General features: G+C 38.9%; 1 protein-coding gene and 1 pseudogene across 1 annotated transcript in view; both read left to right on the plus strand.

Annotated features, from left to right (window-relative positions):
• Positions 1-13,409, plus strand: part of NYAP2 (neuronal tyrosine-phosphorylated phosphoinositide-3-kinase adaptor 2) — a 325,661-nt gene that overhangs the window by 172,783 nt on the left and 139,469 nt on the right. The gene's annotated exons all lie outside the window — the stretch shown is intronic.
• LOC115872236 lies at positions 5,767-5,915 on the plus strand (annotated as a pseudogene).

Below are 13,409 nucleotides of genomic sequence, written 5' to 3' on the forward strand. Positions count from 1 at the left end.
TTGTCTGTTGTGAGTGGCTCTTGCTGGTAAATAGTTAGAAATTATATGTGTTTTGATTCCCCCTTTAAATGGTAAATTCACTGGGGAGAAAAAAAACAGTTTCTGTTCTTGCTCTGTGTGGGTGTATGACAAATGATACATAAATGAGGAAAAACAATTCTTCCCATTGGAATCTGTTCACCGAAATGAAGAGAAAAAAACATGCTAGAATCCCAGGCCCTGTGGCTTCCTGTTCACTCCAGTACATTGGCCAGATGGCTGCCGTGTCTTAATTATCTCTGCGAGTCAGAAGTTCCCGTGACTATTTCCGGCAGCTTGCTGGGGTTCCCCACTGGAAACACTCCCTTTCTCTGGACAGAGCACCCTCCATGTACTTAACAATGATTTTCAGAGAATTTGAGGGCATGGGTTTGATGGCAGACGATCCTTAGTGCTAAGGCAACACCAATGATTCCTGCTGGCAGAGAACAGATTGTCCTCAGGGATTGGCTCTTTCTGAAAAGCATTGCAGGGGTAAATTTGCCATGAGAACATTCAGAATCAAGAAAAAGAAAACAGGGCAGCAGCCCTGTTTGCAATTACTTTGAAACCTTATTCTGTACTTTGTGCACCTGCTGATCCAACGGAGAGTCCCAACCCATGCCTTGTTCCTGGGAACTCTGTCACCTTGAAGCTTCCTACACTTTACATTTCCAATGTCACCTTCCTTTGTATTTGCTTTTTTCTGCACCGAAACTATCTGCTTTGCTCAGGTTTACTCGGACGGCATGTTTCAAATTTAACGGTGACAAAATTTAATAGACTTTCATACTACTATTGTTGCTGTGCTAAGTTGCCTGTCCAGTCCGTTCCAAGCACAAGCAATATCAGCATCTTCATGATCATTGGTGTGTTTCAGTTCATCGTTACATATTGAAATATCAAGGCCCAGCCTCCAGTTCTGTATTGGATAATCTCACGTTGTGAGTCTAGGGTTCTCATTGACTCATTTTCAGATGTAGATCACCAGGCCTATCTTCTTAGTCTGCCTCGGGTTGGGAAGCTCCCTGAAATCTAGCCATAATGGGTGATATTCCAAATACTGAGGTGCTCACTTCCAGGATCACAGCAACCAAATGCCACCCCACAAATTGGCAGACAACTGGTATCATATTGCTATTGCTCATGGGCATTGAGTGGATTCTGAGTCATAGTGATTCTACACTCCAGAGAACAGAATACAGAAGCAGACTGCCACCTCTTTCTCCCGTGAGCCATAAGGGGCCCGTAGATGCTATTAGACCTTGATATATGAGTCACAAGTCAGGTGTCTGATGATAAGGCAAGGTCATCCTGCTTATCTGTTTAACTGTGAAACACTTCTGAAAAGAGTGTTTAGAATGAATGGATACTGGACAAGTATGCATTATTTGTAACTTTGGAAAAAAATTAACGTATGCATTGACTCATTCTGTCATTGATTTGTTCTAGAAGAGACCCCGTGTTAGGAATGGAGCTCCAGACACAATCTGCTTGTCTAGAGAAGGAGAAGAATAGGTAGCAAGCAATCCCACAAGTGAACTAACACCTAAAAAGGGAAATGAGGAGCTGATTCCAGGACCCCAAGTGGAAAGCGAATTTTGAGAATGATGAGGGTAACAAATGTATAAGTGTGCTTTACACAATTGATGTATGGATGGATGGTGATGAGTTGTGTGAGCCCCAATAAAATCTGTTCAAAAAAAAGAAAATGTCCTCGCTGCCATCAAGTGGTGACAACTCATGGCTACCCTGTGGGACAAGCTAGAACTGCCCATGTGGTTTGGGGGACTGTACTGCTTATGGGAGTAAAAAGCACCATCTTTCTGTAGCTGAGTGGCTCGTGGTTTCAATCTGGCGGCCTTGAGGATGGCAGCCCAACTCCTAACCACTATGCCACCAGGGATCCTAGGAAAATGTGCTAGGGGAGATTATTTTTGGATTGAATTTCCTAGGAAGAAGTCCTTAAGGGAGGATTAACTGAGACCTGCAGGTTATATAGGAGCCAGGAGGGTGGTGTTGAGTAGGGAAGAGCATTCGAAGTACAGGGAGATTATGCTGGAGAACCCATGTGGAGCAAGCACTCCTTCGTTTGGAATCACTGAAAGTGGATCTGTTAACCCAGAAGCTTGTTTATCCAAATAATTATGAGAAAGCATTGCCAAGCTTTGAGCAGGTGTGAGGCACTGCTTCATTTCATGGTCAATGTTAGTTGATTATAGCCTCATTTTTCTCCCAAGAACCACTTTACATCTAAAAGACCTCGTCAGGAATACTAACCCTTTTCATGATCACCTAATGGGGTATTCCTGGATGTATATAGAAGCAACAACAAAAAACTGGGGGGTTTCGAAGGGTGTAATATTTACGGAAGCAGATGGCCACATCTTCCTCCTATAGAGCTGCTGGTGAACTTGAACTTGCAAGCTTTGAAAATAGCAGAGGCACTACTTCAGGCACTACACCACCAGGATTCTTGGTATGCATGTATGTGAAATAATATAGATTATATATTTTATTCACATGTATTATATACTTATATATGTATACAGTATACAGATTTGTGGCTGTTGTTGGGTGTCCTACAGTTGATTTCAACTCATATCAACCCCATTAGTCAGAATAAAGTTGCCTGATCAATTTTTCCTGGTTTTAATCTGTATGGAAGCATATTGCTAGGTCTTCTCTCATGGGTTGTTGGAGAGGCTTAAACCAGTACTAACCTTTCAGTTAGCAGCTTCACACCGCTGGCTTTGCTATACATACATACATACGCATGTGTGTGTGTATCTATGTATACAAATACATACAGAGGCAAATGCAAATCAGAATTTGAAATCATAATTTGTGATTAAGCTGGAGCCATTTCTCTAAATTTCTATTATTATTCCTCAAAATATTCATGAGTTGAAGTATAACTTTTAGGTTAAGTTTCCAACCTGACATTGAGTTTAATGTTAAGGCATGAGTTAAGCCCACTGCCATTAAACCTATTCTGACTCAATATGGGTTTTCGTGGGAGCAAATAGCCTCATCTTTCTCCCTAGAAGAAGCTGATAGGTTTGAACTGATGACCTTGTGGTTACTAGTCCGATATTTACCCAACAGAGCCAACAGAGCTTCTTAATAAGTTTCTGCTTGTTTTTGACATGCTGATGAGTCAATTCCAGCTCATAGAGTCCATATAAAATAGAATGAAACACTGCACAGTCCTGTGCTATACCACTATTACTGTTATGTCTGAACCAATTGTTGCAGCCTTTGTGACAATCCAAAGCCCTGAGAATCAGTCTTCCTGTTTTGCTAATTCTCCACTTTATTGAGCATGACTGACCTCTTCTGTTAATATATCCAAAATACATGAAACTAAGGAGTTAGATAGGGAAAAATCATACAAGATTAGGACAATAAACTAAGATTTAAACAGCCTACCATGTTCTTCTTCTTTCTAATATTTGTAGTTTGTGATTCATATTATCTTGATGCCTGTAGACTAGGCTTCAAGGTCTGTGAGGTCAGTGGTTCAAACCCACCAGCCTCTCCTTCGGAAAATATGAGACTGTATCCATAAAGATTAATAGTCTTGGAAACCCTACATAGGGTTGCGACAAGGTTATGGAAATGGGTTTAGTTTGGGTGGGGGTGGGGGTGTAATGGTTTTTACCATAAAGAAAAGAAAACTAAAACTAAAAATGTGTAATATCAGCTACAGCCATCATAGCTACTCAGATAATGAAAGTCTACATGACCCACTACCGTAAGTATTTCTGAGACCAGACAGTTTTACAAGCTCAGACAGCCTCCTCTTTATGCTGCAGAGTGATTGGTGGGTTCAAACTGTTGGTCTTGCACTTAACAATCCAATGTGCAGCCTCAACCACAACACCATGGATTCTCAAACAGTCCCATGGCTTCATTCAAGGTAAAGAAAGCTCCACCCTCCTTGATCATGTTGCTTGAGTGCAGCCCAATGTTGGGCTATGTGTTCAGAGCCTGGTCTCTGAAATTTTGCTTTTCTATGAAATTACTGTAGATTAAACTAAACAAAGTTGATCTGAGGTGTTGGGTTTAAGGTCAAGTCTTACCATTTTCACTGTACAATATTGCTTTTGGATACTGTGTTGGGTTTTCAGTGATCCCTGATAGTTGATAACCAAGCCATCAGTGTCTGGTTCCTGTGATCAATGAGGATTTGGCCCAGAACATGACATTCTGGGTTGTATGGGGCCATTTTCTTCACATGAGTTTAGAACAAAGTATATTGAACTTACATGCAAGACCTAGGAAAAGGAAGAATTATTGGATCATAGATGCTAAGTAATATTTTTGCACACAAAAGAAACACTTACTTACCCTCTCCCAACCCCTCTGAAAAAGTGGAAGAAGCTCTTTCACAGGTATGATGAACTACTTTTAATATCCTCAATTTAATTTCACAGATATTTATAAAAATCGGGGCGTATGGAATGATAACCTTCAGAGTCCCCAAAATGGATGGTTTCACCTTTTGGAAGTATTCACTTTTTTGTTTAAAATTTAATCTCAGATTTTCTCTTTTTGAGATGTACAGAGACTAACCCCCAACATTTATTTCCAAAATTTGAGATTTATATCTATGATTTCAAAAATTTGGAGTTTGAATAAGAAGTTTGGTGCATTTTCTGTACTGACACACACACACACACATATTTGTGGTTTCAGTCCTTCATTTTCTGCTTTATTTTAAATTCACAAATATCTATTTTAAATTCACAAATATATATAATTGTGGTTTCAGTCCTCCACTTTCTGCTTTATTTTAAATTAATTTTTCAAGTAAAATTCCCCAAGGAAATGCATCACTTGTTTTAAATAGTAAGCTGATAAGAAACTCAGAATGCCAACATTGGAATAATGAAATCAAGAACATTCCAATGCTGACATTTTTTTTAAAAAAGAAAAGAGTCCTAGTGATTTCTTTTAATATGGGTATACATGGGATTAAAACTGATACTGAAATATAAGTTTCATTGTTCAGGAGACATGAAATCTATATTTATTTGGGTAGTCACTAACTTTACAATTTCCCAGAACTGGTCAATTTTTTGGTATTGGTACCATTGATTTTTATAGTTCTCTTCTAAATAAATGTAGAGTATATATGAAGGCATACATTCACATTATATATCTTCCAGGGCAGTCAGAGAGATTTTTCAATGTATACAAATAATAATGAACAGCAATACTAGTTCTACTTTTTAAGCCTTTCCTATGCCCTAGATGGTGTGCTAAATTATTCCAATATAGTCTCTTTATAAATTCTCATAATGTCCTCTCAAAAGGTCTTATTATATTCATTTAACAGTTGAATTTGAGGAGGCCTAAAGAGTTGACTTCCCCAGCACTGCACAGAAATACATTGGGCGTAGAGTCCTGGTGGATTAGTGGGTTATGGGTTGAGCTGCTAGCTACAAGATCAGCAATTTGAAACCTCCAGCTGTTCCTTGGGAGAAAGATGAGGCTTTCTACACTTAGAAAGATGTAATGTATTAGAAAGTCACAGGGGCAGGTCTTCTCTGTCCTACAGGGGTAGCTATGACTGTAACTGACTCAATGGCACTGGGTCACATTGTGATTGGAATTCAAGGTAATCTGACTCATGGAAAACTATGAAGATGTTTGTTTTTTTTTTAAGTTAAAACACTCCTGAACTATATTTTTGTAAAAGAAACATGTTGTCATCTATAATGATAAATTCTTATTTGATTCATCGCTTCTCGGCCTTTTGGCTAAGATCAGGTGTAGTATTTGATTGTAGGGTAGCTGGGATCAGTCTTCCTGGATTCAAAATGCCAGGTCCTTGGACAAGACATTAAATTCCTCTAAAAAGTTCAATACCTGTAAAATGAAGTCCATAACAATACACTCTGGAATGCTTTGAAGACTAAATGAAATAATCCCCCACAAGGGCACTGCCAAATGCAAACAGAGCATTTGATAAATGATAGCTTGTATTATTACACAATTTATTATTACCATTATTGAGGTTCTATTTCCATTAGAGGAGATGTTAGCCCACATCAACACAACTTCAGTGGAGTTGGTTAAAATGTTTTTATGGATCTATGATTTCATGCTGCTTCCTCTGTGGTCTCAGATGCTCAAAAAGATTACAAGCATTCCTATCATTATATCCCAACCAGGACAAACTTACAATGGATAATCCCCAGTAGACGGTATCTATGCAGCTGCAGGGATTCAGCTGCTACAGAGTGGTGCCCCAGGGACCAGGGGAAATGTTCCCATCGTTAATCAGATTTTTCTCCCAACATGCTTTTCCTTAGCAAAATATCCTCCTGGGTTAAATCCAAATTAACTCTGCTTCCATTGGGTGCTCAACATCATACATTTTCCAAGGCCCCTTTTATGTTGTCACATTCTCTCTCTCCCCCCCCCACCCCCGCCCCTTAGGAAATCAACTTAGTTGACAGCTTCCTTTCACTAGAGGTAGAAATGGTACTGTGAACTTGTAGAGATAACTAGCTGATGGCTTCAAAATATTTAGGCAAAGGGAGAGAAGAGTTACACTCAAAGGTTTAATAACTCAGCTGTCCCCCAAATTTAAACATATGTATTGTTTTTCGTGACTTGAACTTCTTAAACATTATTTGCCTTGAGCAATAGGTAGACATAATTAATATGCATAGACAAAACCAACCAGAAAAAATACTGTAGTCACGCATCTGTATAGCTTTATTTAAGTTGTTTTCTGGTATTGAACATGAAATATTCCTAAACTTTAGAGAGAGGATCCCTGGTGGTGTAGTGGTTATGCATTGGGTTGCGATTTGCATGGTCAGTGGTTCAAAACCACCAGCTGCGCTGAGGGAGAAAGACTGGGCTTCCTACACCTGTAAATAATTACAGTCTTGGAAGTCCACAGGCAGGGCCTCTAGGACCTAGCGGGATAAACTTCCTTTAGAAAATGGAGAGAGGAAGGAAGAAAAGCCAAAGGACTGTATGGGAAAGAGACTTGAAAAGTTTAAATCATTACTTACTGGTAGTGCATTACCTGGCAAACACTTTAGAGCAGTGGTTCCCAAGCTTCCTAATGCCGTGACCCTTTCATACAGTTCCTCATGTTTTGGTGATCCCAAAACATAATCATAAAATTATTTTGTTGCTACTTCATAACTGTAATTTTTCTATTGTTATGAATTAGCCAACCCTTGTGAAAGGGTTGTACGACCTCCAGGTTCAGAACCACTGCTTTAGAGTGATTATTGATCACTTGTCTATTTGGTAGCCAGTACCTATGTTAAGTCTGTCGGGAATTAAGTTAAAGGTTAGTTAGCCTATTGAAAGTTCTCAGTCATAAGGAAAGGAAAGCGTTTAACAGAGTGCGAGATGAAAATGTAGAAAGGCATAAGAAAAACAAACAAACAAAGTTAGGCAGAGCCCAAATTAGAGAGCTGAGAGAAAAGAGAGGAGGTGACAACATTTAAATTGGGTCTTGAGAGATGGAGAAGGTACTTGCGTAGGTACTTGTTTAGGGAAAGTGTTGCAAGGTCAAGGGAAAGGATTTGAGTGAAATCTAAAGGGAAAAAAATATCTGGGAAGGATGGGGAAGAGATTATTTGGTTTGGAAGGAGAAGAAGGGTCTATGAAAAATTCAGAGAGAAATGGGATGGAAAAAAAGCTTGGTTATGTTGGAATCAAGTCAATGGAAGTCACTGGTTCTAGGACCTCAGTCTTATTTTTCTGCATGTTAATTCAAATTATGCCTAAGAAACAGTGGTTTTCAAGCTGTGGGTCGCGACCCCTTGTGGGTCAAACGACCCTTTCACAGGGGTCTCCAGATTCCTAACAGTAGCAAAATGACAGTGATGAAGTAGCAACAAAAATAATGTTATGGCTGGGGGGTCACTACAACATGAGGAACTGTATGAAAGGGTCATGGCATTAGGAAGGTTGAGAACCATTGTTTAAATGAATGCATCACTGTATCCTTTGAGCCTCTGCTTCAGTCCTAATTCACTACCAATCACCCTGACTGGGGGATTACTAGTAGTCACTGTTTAGTGCTTCTGTGAGAGGCTTGTCTCGCATCACTTCCATGAGCCGGACGATGAGGGCTGTAAATCAGTTTGGGATGCTTGCATTGCTGTTGCGTTGCTTCTGGGTGTTTTCTGATGTTACGTGCAAGTAGCCTTTCTATATTAAGTTTTGTATTAAGAGAGGAAGTTTTATTCAAGAGATGACTTATAAAACCCCAAATCTATGGCCTAGCATGATTTTTGCCCAGGTGTTCACTATTGCCATCACTGAGTGTACACGGTGAATTCCCTGCCCGTGTTCCTTCGTGTTCCCCTTTGACCTTTTACTAACATGCAAAATGAAAGCATTTTGATTCTTCAGTTTACTTTACTTGCCTTTATTATATTTTTACAGGAAAAAATTACTTTGTATAGACTATTCTTCACATGGGTCATGGTGATTTTTTTCTTCATTGAGTTCTCACTTATTCGCACCTTTTTTGCCACTGTTATTACATGTGATAGGAAGCAGTGCATGCTGTGAGCAGTTAATATGCTTGGCCACTAGTCCAAAAGGCTGAAGGCCTGTGTCCTTCCAGAGGGGCTTCAGAAGAAAGACCTGGCGAAACACTTCTGTAAAGTCAGACCCTGACACCCTACAAAACACAACTCTAACACCTGTGGGGTCACAGAGAGTTGGAATCAAGTCAATGGAAGTCACTGGTTCTAGGACCTCAGTCTTATTTTTCTGCATGTTAATTCAAATAATGCCTAAGAAACAGTGGTTTTCAAGCTGTGGGTCGCGACCCCTTGTGGGTCAAATGACCCTTTCACAGGGGTCTCCAGATTCCTAACAATAGCAAAATGACAGTGATGAAGTAGCAACAAAAATAATGTTATGGCTGGGGGGTCACCACAACATGAGGAACTGTATGAAAGGGTCATGGCATTAGGAAGGTTGAGAACCATTGTTTAAATGAATGCATCCACTGTATCCTTTGATCCTCCGCTTCAGTCCTAAAACCTGGTCTTCTGTCAGATGGAGTTGAGGTTTTGAGGTTAGGGACCTAGGTGCAAGCTCGCAGAACATGGCCCAGCAAGATTGGAATACAGGTCTATCTGCCTGCAAATTCTGCTCTTTTCCCCAAATGTTGTCTTCTTGCTGGTCATATGCTCTGTTTTCTTTTTTCTTTCTTTCATATAACTTAATCTTTGAGTGTACAAAAACTATCCCTTCAGAATGGTCCCTGTCCCCGTGGGATATATTGCCACCCATTAGCTTCCCTCTGCTTCTTCTGAACTTCTCGTTGGAAAGACAGCAGTAGTGTCGCCAGCAGAATGTCTTAGGCACAATTACCACCTTTGTTCTTTGAAGATGGTCTATACTTAAAGAGTAGCCCATGACTCGAACGGAAAGGGAATGATATGAGAGAAGAGAATACCTTGGGATGGGAAAATCAAACTAGAAATTTGTAGTAGAACCTGAGAATGGAGGATTGTGCATTTTTGGGGATACTGAATGCTTGGCTGGATAGATTTCCACAAAATGATGTTACTGTGCTGTTTTATCTAATACAAGGATAGCCTTCAATCCATATATGCTCTGAAATCCCGTAATCCTAGTTGTCCAAAGTAACTGATGTCATAACCAATCACTAGGCTCAAGAGGCATGTGTGCTTGAAACCAGAATTCTACTTCACTGGTTTATAAAGACAAATATAGGCATAGGAATTTGGGAATTAGAATTATTAAAACACCTCTTGTTGACTATGAGCTCAGATAAATACTGATTCATAAGGATGTATTTGTAGTGGTTTCATACAACAAGCTGGGTATATCTTTGCAAACAAAGGGAGATGCAGAGGAGCAGATTCTTGGGGCACCAGTTCTGGGAACCTGCCAAGGTCTATTCTGTGCGTCTCCTGGTTTTACATCCCTGGTGGCAGACACCCTCCATTCTGAGGGTTCGTCCCTAAATATGTTATGACCTTTGCTCTAATTTCCTTCCAGTCTTTCTGACCAGGACTTGTGCCATACCATTGTAGATCTCTTCTCTGAATCATCCTGTAGTGGTTTTATGATACTCAGAAGACAATCTTACTTTTCACAGTTTTATAGTTTGAAAGAGGCCTTTTCTCTATCCTCAGGGTCCAATCTGAACCCTAGTTCTTTAAAAATGACTGCAGCTCTTTTGCGAGATAGCCACCAAAACAGGAAATTAATTTTGAGGTTTTTATTTCCCCGTTTTTTTATCTATTGCTGAGGAATAAGCCAACCCCAAATTCAATATCTTAAAATTACACTTTCTTATTTCCCATTATTCTTTGAGTTGACTTGATTTATATGGGTAGCTGTTCTACCCTAGGAAAAATGTTTCAGTTTGTTCATTTGGCTGCATTCATCTAGCTGTTGGATTAGGCTAGAAAGATGTCAACCATATGCCTGGGGCTTCTTTATGGTACTCATGGTCTCATCACAAGACAAGGTTTGTCTAAGAATTCTTCCATGACAACTGACTTTCAAAACTGAGTAGGTTGAAGCAAGTAGTCCTCTTTAAGGCCTGGACATCAAAGTCATTTCCATCATATCCTCTTTGTCAAAGCACATTATATAGACAGATCAGATATGAGAAGAGGGATATAGAATGTACTTGTTGGTTGGTGGAAGATAGACAGAGTGGGAAGAAGTTGACACTAGGCATCTTTTGAAGTTATATACCATAATTTGCATTTTCTCCCTCTTGTCCAAAGTTCCATCCCTTTATAGAATCAGCTGTAAGTTCAAATTTCATCATTAAAATCATTCCCAGGGCAGTAAAATTTCTTTGGGAGTAATTTTCCATGTGAAGAAGCTTTTGAAGTAAAAATATAATATATCTTCCTAACAAAAACACATAGCATATATGGTCAGAGACTACTAAGACTACAAAGAAGGTATGGGTTATTAATATCTGAGAATCACCCCACTGAAACATTTATGAATAGCATCAGAACCTTGCCAGATATAGTGCCAGAAGATGAGCCTATCAGATCAGAAATTACTCAAAATATGACCGAGGAAGGGTTGGCTTTTCAAAGTAGAGTCAACCATTATGACTTGTATGGCGTAAAGCTTTTGGGACTTCATTTGCTGTTGGGGCAAGACTCTAACTGAGGAGAAACAGCTTCAAATCTCTCTTAATAATTGGAAAATGGAATGTCTGATATATGAATGTAGGAAAATTGGAAGTCTTCAAAAATGAAATGGCATACATCAAGATCGACACCCTAGGTGTTAGTGTGCTGATGTACTATGCCAGGAATGACCAATTCAAGAAGAATGGTATTACATTCATCATCAAAAAAGAAATATCAAAATCTATCTTGAAATATCAGGTGTTCTGTGTAATAGGATGTCTATCCACACATACGGAAATCCAGTCAATACAACTATTATTCAAATGTAAACATCAAACACTACAGCTAGTGATGAAGAAATTAAAGAATTTACTCATCTCTTTAGTTTGAAATTGATCAAGCATGCAATCAAGATACATTAATTATCTCTGGCTATTGAAGTATAAAAGTCGGGAACAAAGAGGAAAGGAACAGTATTTGGAAATTATGGCTTTGGAAACAGAAATGAAGCTTGAGATCATATGAAAGACTTGGAAGACCAAATACTTCTTCATCACAAATATTATTTTTCAACAACACAAATGGTGACTATGGATGCGGACTTCTCCAGATGGTTTGCATAGAAATAAAATGGTGATATGGTTACTGGTTGGGCTGTGATCCACATGGTCAGCAGTTTGAAACCATGAGCATCTCCTAGGGAACAAAACTGACTTTCTACTCCCATAAACAATGACAGTCTCAGAAACCCATGAGTGGTCCCAATGAGGGTAGTATTGACTCAACGGCAGTGAGTTTGGTTGTTTGATTTGATGGAAAGAGACAATGGAGAAGCTCAATATGAATAGATATAAGCAGGCCAGGGACTGACTGGTCATCAATTGCTTCATTGTTAAGTTCAGGTTAAAACAAGCACACAGAGTCAAAATATAACCTTGAGTATATTCCACCTGAATATCAAGTACATCTCAAGAACAGATTTGACACAATGGACACTAATGACAGAAGCCCCAAAGAGCTATGGGATAATGTCAATAGTATCATGCATGAAGGAAGAAAAAGGCCATTAAAAATACAAGAAAGAAAGAAAAGATCACAGGAGATGGCAAAAAAAGACTGAAATTGCTGCTAGTCCTATTTACATAAGACCAATAAAATAAATGATGAAGTCAAAGAGCTGAACAGAAGATTTCAAAGATCAGTTTGAAACAATGAAGTATTAAAATAAAATGTATAAAGACCTAGAGTGGGAAACCAAAAAGGAAGACCATGTTTAGCGTATCTTAAATTAAAGGGACTCAAGAAAAAGTCAAGCCTCAAGTTGCAGGATTGAAAGAGTCTGTGGACAAATATTTTATGATATGGAAAGCATCAAAAGAAGATGGAAAGAATACATAGTCAATGTACTAAAAATAACTAGTTAATATTCAACTGTTCAAGTGGTAGCATATGATCAAGAACCACTCTTGCTGAAGGAAGAAATCCGAGCTATCCTGTGGGCATTAACCACAAAGGGTCTATAGGAATTGATGGAATACCAATGAAAATGTTTCAACATGCTGATGGAGTACGTGTCTTCTTTGCCAAGAAATTTCAAAGACACCTAGCCAACTGACTGTAAGAGATCCATCTTTGCACCCATTCCAAAGAATGGTGATCCACTAGCATGTGTCAGTTTTAAAAAAATATAATTGATATCACATGAAAGTAAAATATTGATAAAGATCATACAACAATGGTTATAGCAGTACATTGGCAAGGACCTGCCAGAAATTCAGGCTGGATTCAGGAGAGGAGATGGAACAAGAGATATCATTGCTGACACTGATAGATCTTGGCTGAAAGCAAATAATACCAGAAAGATATTGACTTGTGTTTTATTGGCTATGCCAAGGCAGTCAATTGAGTGGATCATAATATATATAAAATCTTGAGAATAATGGGAATTCCAGAACACCTCATTGTGTTCATGTGGAACTTATACATTGATCAAGAGACAGTTGTGCAAACATAACCAGGGAATAGCGTATGGTTTAAAATCAGGAAAGGTATTTTTCAGTGTTGTATTCTCTAACCATACATATTCAATCTGTAGGATGAAAAAATTATCAGAGAAATTGGAATACATGAATAACAATGGTGCTTCAAGGAGGTAGGCTTATTAGTAACTGTGATATACAGATGAAACCTAGCCTGCTGAGAGTGAAGAGTGTATGAAGCACTTACTGATGAAGACCAAGAATTGCAGGCTTCAATATG

Source organism: Echinops telfairi, unplaced genomic scaffold (genome assembly GCF_000313985.2).
Source record: "Echinops telfairi isolate 266 unplaced genomic scaffold, ASM31398v2 ScPeMD7_3;HRSCAF=10, whole genome shotgun sequence".
Classification (NCBI taxonomy): Eukaryota; Metazoa; Chordata; class Mammalia; order Afrosoricida; family Tenrecidae; genus Echinops; species Echinops telfairi.